The sequence below is a fragment of the Amblyomma mixtum genome, chromosome 8 (assembly GCF_055824585.1).
Source record: "Amblyomma mixtum isolate Tamu chromosome 8, ASM5582458v1, whole genome shotgun sequence".
In the NCBI taxonomy this organism is placed as follows: domain Eukaryota; kingdom Metazoa; phylum Arthropoda; class Arachnida; order Ixodida; family Ixodidae; genus Amblyomma; species Amblyomma mixtum.
Genome location: NC_143019.1, coordinates 116257552 through 116264011, shown reverse-complemented (window position 1 = coordinate 116264011; position 6460 = coordinate 116257552). Strand labels below are relative to the sequence as shown.

The 6460-nt window shown below is 45.0% G+C and overlaps 1 long non-coding RNA gene across 1 annotated transcript; it reads left to right on the top strand.

Moving 5' to 3' along the window:
• Nucleotides 1–1967: 1967 nt before the first annotated feature.
• On the top strand, nt 1968–5620 carry LOC149334053 (uncharacterized). The gene is made up of 2 exons (XR_016284718.1): nt 1968–2260; nt 4596–5620. It is a non-coding gene; the product is annotated as an uncharacterized LOC149334053 (long non-coding RNA).
• Nucleotides 5621–6460: the final 840 nt, after the last annotated feature.

Below are 6460 nucleotides of genomic sequence, written 5' to 3'. Positions count from 1 at the left end.
TCTAAAATCTCACGAAACTCGTAAGACTCGCCTCTGTCGTTACTACATATCTCCCTACTATGTTAGCACAAAAAAAATTCTATTTCAGGTAGCGGCGGTCGAATTCCTTATGGAGGCAAAATTCTTGATGCTCGTGTACTGTGCGATGTGATTGCACTTTAAGGAATCCCAGTTGGTCGAAATTTCCGGAGCCTTTCACATCGATGTTCCGCACAGCCTAAGTCGCTTTGGGACGTTAAGCCCCCGCAAACAATAAACCATTTTCCTATTTCGCTCGGACCATTTCACGCTGGAACCAAGTATCATAAAATGTGCTACAAAACGATAACTCTAAAAAGGCAATAAAGGAACATTTAAAATGATTTTTGTTTTCACTTTTGTAATTGCCGTGTTTACGTGCCCTGTATTGATAATTTTCTTCTGAGAATGTATGCATGCGATAAATTGCTCTTCATTATCTACACCTTATATTGCAGTTCTCGATGAAACAAATTAACGTTACTTATGTTTGACTTTCCCTGTGTTTGCAGCGAACCAATATTGTATAAAAAAGTGAACAATTATGCTCCAACTTGCAAGGTGGAAAGAGTTTACTACATTTATTGATCTTAGCACACAATAAAAATCTTAGCATGCTTCTGCCCATTTTTTCTACGGCTGAAGGGGTGGATTTTTATCCTTGCATTTTGTCGGTGAATATACAATTTCAGGATCTGGGTCGTTGCAGTACTTATAGAACTCTTCCTCGCAGATACGATAAAAACAACGTCGATTAGAGAAGTGGGCAAAGTAGGGCCCGCAGCGTTCGTCGATCTTTTCTTCCCATTGGTACACCTCACACTTCAGCTTTCCTGAAAGCAAGGAGCCGGTGGATTATTACCCAGAACCACACTTGACTGGCACAGAATGATAGGCAATTACATGCGGTGTTTTGTTGGGACGTTCAGGGAGAAGAATTCTTGATGTCAGGGACGCGGGATCACAACACACTGATGCACCGGCTGTGGGAATCCTCCCGCGAAAAAAAAAATTACGAGGCAATTTAGCGGCTAAAGTGGTGAAAGGCGAAAGCCTGAGTGCTGCATTCTGCTACCCGATTCTTCACTTCACATTATGTTGATGCATTAATTAACTGCCAATTAATGACGCTTAATCATTGCCTTTAGGGGTGGAACGCGACAGCGTGTTGTAGCGCAGGCAGTCCACGGAATGCCACCACCCGTTCGGCGCGATGCGTTGCCCTTTGAACGCAACGCTTTTTGAGGAAAGTTTAAGGCGCTGTAATTCTCTGTCATCTCGGTGGACACCTGGACCGCACCGTACAGGAAGGAAGCACGTGGAGTGAAAGAAGAAAGAGGGGCCGCAATGAAGAAAATGAAAATTGTATCTCAAGAAAGGAAATTACGCAGTAACTGTCTGACATATCTCGGTGGACACCAGTTGAAAATTGTCTCATCTTATTGGGGTTTACCGTCCCAAAGCGATTCAGGCTATGAGGGACGCCGTAGTGAAGGGCTCCGGAAATTTCGACCACCTGGGGTTCTTTAACGTGCACTGACATCGCACGGTACACGGGACTCTAGAATTTCGCTTCCATCGAAATTCAGCCGCCGCGGCCGGTATCGAACCCATGTCTTTCGGGCCAGCAGCCGAGCACCATAGCCACTAAGCCACCACGGCGGCATCACTTCTCGGCCCTTTGGCTAAGATCAAAGCGTCTTACAACGCTGCCAGGGAGTCCACAGAACGCCATCGCCCGTTCGGCTGTACGTCTTGCTCGTCCGTAAATTGTTTTTTGAGGAAAGGAAATGTATCTGTCTCGTATATCTCGGTGGACACCTGAACCTCACCTTAATGCGAAGGGAGGAAGATGGGAGTGAACGAAGACACCGTATTTACTAGACGCGCCTTTGTTCATTCTAAACCATCGAGCTGGCATAGCCGAGTGGTAGTGTGCTCGACTGAAACGCCGCCGATGAGTGACCAGGCGTCTGCCATGAACGCCGAAGCGGAGCCAGTCGAGGATGAAAGGGCATCACATGACACCTTCGGTCCGGCTAAGCGTGCCAAGACGGTGTTGCCGTCCCCTTCACAACCTTCCACCGAGGTCAGGTCACAACGCCTTGAGCGCCAGTGGCTCAGACCCACCGGGGCCAAGGGGAAGTATGTGCCTGAGTGTCGTTCATCGTCCGCGTCTCCCGTGCGCAGCGCAAGGAGCGCTGATTAATCGCCCCTTCTCGGAGGGTAAGGCGTACGCCTGGTAAGGGACTTGTACCTCTTTGTGCTCAGGATTTTCAGCATGGCTTGTCTTCCGTCAAATTTAAAATGCGGCACGTTAAACGTGCGTGGACTAGCAGCTAGACGTAAACAATGTCAGCTAAGGCGCCTGCTCTATGAGAAAGACCTGGACATTCTTGCAGTACAAGAAACAAAGGTAGAGAGTGCGAGCGCGACAGACGCTATGGTTGCGCAGTTCAAGCCGCGATATAACGTGCGTGCTAGTCATGCAGTGGGGACATCAGCGGGCTGTGTTCTGTTAATTAAGAACAGTCTTAATATCGAGGAACAAGCAGTGGTGTATTGCACGAGGGGAAGGTTTGTGCTCTGTGATCTGTTGTACGGGGAGGAATATTTGAGAGTTATCTGTGTGTATGCTCCTACGAAACCCCGTGAACGACTTTTGTTTTTCCAGGAACTATGTGCGTATCTGGAATGCAATAGACTTGTCATTCTTTTAGGGGATTTCAATTGTGTTCTCAGTGCAGATGACCGATCAGGCTCAACAGTCACCGAAAGCGAAAGTGCTGTTTTCTTGATAGAAAACATTGAAAAGTATTCACTTCAAGACGTAGCCCAGTTTGCAAAGGGCGGAATGAGGCGTCATTATACACATTTTCAAGGGTGTAGTCATGCTAGGCTAGATAGAGCTTACGTTTCCCTTGACCTGGCGGCCATTTGCGATAACTACATCGTCGAACCGGTTACGTTTAGCGATCACTGTTGTGTCATATTCACCATTGGCAGGAATGTGACACCTCAAGCGAAATTCAGCTGGGACTTGTGGAAACTGAATGCAAAGTTACTAAAGGACGATTCGTTTGTTTTAGAAACAAAGAACGTGTTAGAAGAAGTTCGGTTGAATTATGGAAAAAGTTGGGCAGAAAAGTGGGAGGAATTCAAAATTGATGTCAAAATGAGGGCTATTGAAAGGTCCGTAGAAATCAAGCACGCTGAGAAAGCGAAACAGAAGAACCTAAAACAGATGTTGAAAGAATTAATTACAGATGAAAATAGAGCTCCGGGACTATACAGTGACCTTATCAGCGAAGTTAAAGCAAAGCTTGAGGTTATCGATGCGACATTGTTTCAGGGAGCTGCAATTCGTGCACGAGCAGATCGCTTGCTGGCAGATGATATGCCCAGTAGGCGAAATTTGACGACAGAAAAAAGATACGCTAGAAGAAAAGATATCGTAGAAATTGAAAACAAAGGCATTCTGACAGACAATCCCAAGGCGATAAGGGAGGCTTTCAGTGAGCATTACCGTGATTTGTTCGCTTCCAAATCGGCAGATGTACAGGCCTTTCAGGATGAATTTTTAAGTCTATTACCCCGACTGACCAGTGAAGACACTGACATCCTGTCTGCCGACTTATCAACAGCGGAATTGGAATGCGCTATTGATGAGCTTCACTTGGGGAAATCGCCAGGTACTGACGGGATAACAGCAGAATTTTATAAGGCGTTCAAACGTGAAACTGCTCTCATTTTGCAACGCGTTTATGAAGAGTCATATAGAACTGGTATTTTACCACCGTCGTTTTCTCGTGCACATACAGTACTTATAGCGAAAACTGACAATCCTGCTCAGCTTAAGCAAGTTACAGGTTATCGGCCGATAACGCTTATTAATGTTGATTATAAAATTTTTATGAAAGTATTAGCCAAACGTTTACAATCAGTTATGGACATCTTGGTTGGCCCCCACCAGACATGTGGAATTCAAGGGCGGACCATCTTCACGAATGTTCATGTCACTCGGAGTATACTGGAATGCTGTGACGCTGACTTTAGGCGAGTCGCAATGTTGCAAATTGATTTAGAGAAGGCATTTGACCGTGTATGTCATGACATTCTTTTTAAAATCCTTGAACATGTCTGTGTTGGAGAAGTTATTTTAAAAGGGGTTAAAATGGCCTATAGCAACTGTACCACGAATCTGGTTGTTAACCGAGAGCTCACAGACAGAATTGCCGTTAGAGCATCCGTGCGGCAAGGCTGCCCAATGTCACCGCTACTTTTCGCTCTGTACCTGGAGCCACTTTGCCGAAATGTAATAAATAACAGCTGTATTCGTGGTTTCGAACTGGAAGCATGTGAAATTAAAGTATTGGCTTATGCCGATGATGTGGCAGTTTTCTGTAGTGACCACAGCAGCATAGAACATGCGATGTCGGTTGTTCGTAGGTTTTGTGATGTAACCAATAGCGTTGTTAACCTGGACAAGTGTGCGGGCCTTTGGCATGGGAATTGGGCATCAGCGCCTTTGTTTCATGCAAGTGTAAAATGGTCACATGTTCCTTCCAAATACCTAGGTGTACCTCTTGACAAGTATCGAGATAACGATGACTTTTGGAAGGAGAAAATTCAAGAACTCTCCACGCGTGCACAGAAATGGTCGGGGAAGGAACTGTCTGTATTCACGCGCGCAAACATATGCAATGTATATCTGGTTTCAAAAGTGTGCTATTTGTTGCAGGTCCTTTCATGCTCTCGACTTAGCATTCAAAAGTTTCATCGTCTCTTCGAAGTTTTTGTTTGGCAGTCCTCATGGGAGAGGACTAAACGTGATAATTTATTTCTGCGTTTGAGAAAAGGGGGTCTTTCCTTGCCACACTTGTACCTGAGGCAGGTGGTGTCAAGATTTCTGTTTCTTCGAGATCAACGCGACCCTTTCCTGCGGACATTTATTCAAGTGAGGCTTTCTTCGGCTTTGCCAAACTATGTTATTTCCAGTGTGGACGGGATGAGATACAGTGCAAGTAGGTTTTTGAAAGAAGTGGTCTTTGCTTTCCGGTTTCTGAATGCGCGCTTCAGTTTGGAATATCTTTCTAATGTCACGCGTAAGAAATTGTTAAAAGATTTGCTCGACTCTGTCTTCCCGGAGCCAATCTATCGATCTATGTATAGTGGAGGCCAAGCAGGAAATGTTTTAAAAAGAGTACGAAAAATGTTGGTGCCAGCGGGTGTGAAGACGTTCTTCTTCAAGTTACACACTGGGACGTTGCTGGTTAAAACATGGATGGAGGAAAAGGGATTGTTTCTACCATGGGGTGCTGACTGCTTGTTGTGTCGCAAACCAGAGTCAATAGAACACGTTTTTATTGATTGCTGGGATGCGCTGCTCTTTTGGGACGTGCTCCAGCGTACAATAAAGAAAGACTTACCCCTAACGCCGTATGGGATACGATTCCTGGACATAGAGCCGGATCTTTATAAATATGATGTAATTTTCCTGCTTGGCCTGCACAGTATTTGGCGAAGCAGGATGGCTGTACGACACTGTGATGAAGATGCGCGTTCTGTCCGCGATTACTTCAAAGAAAACATATTTAAGCTGCGTGAAGTGTACAAGGAGCTATGTTTTGGAGATGAAGTTATCGAGTTGATGGGAGAGTTGTGTTCCCTGAGACAGTTTTGATTTTCTCACGCGAGTGAAACTCATGTCCGTTCTTGTTGTTTGAGTGTGCAGCGCAGAACATCTGTTTATGATCTGTTGTAATCTGTCAAAACAGGCAATAAAGACAAAAAAAAAAGAGCTGGCATGGCGGAGTGGTAGCGTGCTCGTCTCGCACTCCGGAGACCGGGGTTCGATTCCCGAACTCGACCAACTTCGTACTCAAGTTTATTTATTTATCTGGCCAGACTAGAAAGGTTAATTAGGCTAATTGGGCATTTAAGCAGTAAACTAAACTCATCCCCACTTACTTGGAGCATCACTATACGATCCCTTTAATTGGTTGCATGAAGTGAATTTATTGTTTTGTGCATAATTTTTTGTACACATTCGGTGATTCACTGTACTGCCTGAACAACCAACAAGCACGCTGTGCTTAGGTTGGACGGGAAAACTCATGTACTAAATGAAAATGAATAAATTTGATTTGATTTGAAAAAAAAAGTACAATTGGCCCCTTTTGATGTTCGCGCATTGTGACGTCACGACCGTTTCGACCAATTGAAAAGCGTGACATTTCTGTCGACAGCTTCTGCTTACAACGATGAGGCATTAAAGGCTTCCGCCTTACAAAATGTCCCCGGAATTAAAGTCGCTTGAGGAAACGCCTACTAGTAGCAGCAGTCCCTAAGTGAAAAATTACATGAAGGATGAAGTCATTGGAAACTGACTTGCCAAAAAATTGCCCTCTTTATTGGGCTCTTCGTTGAACTTGCGAATAGC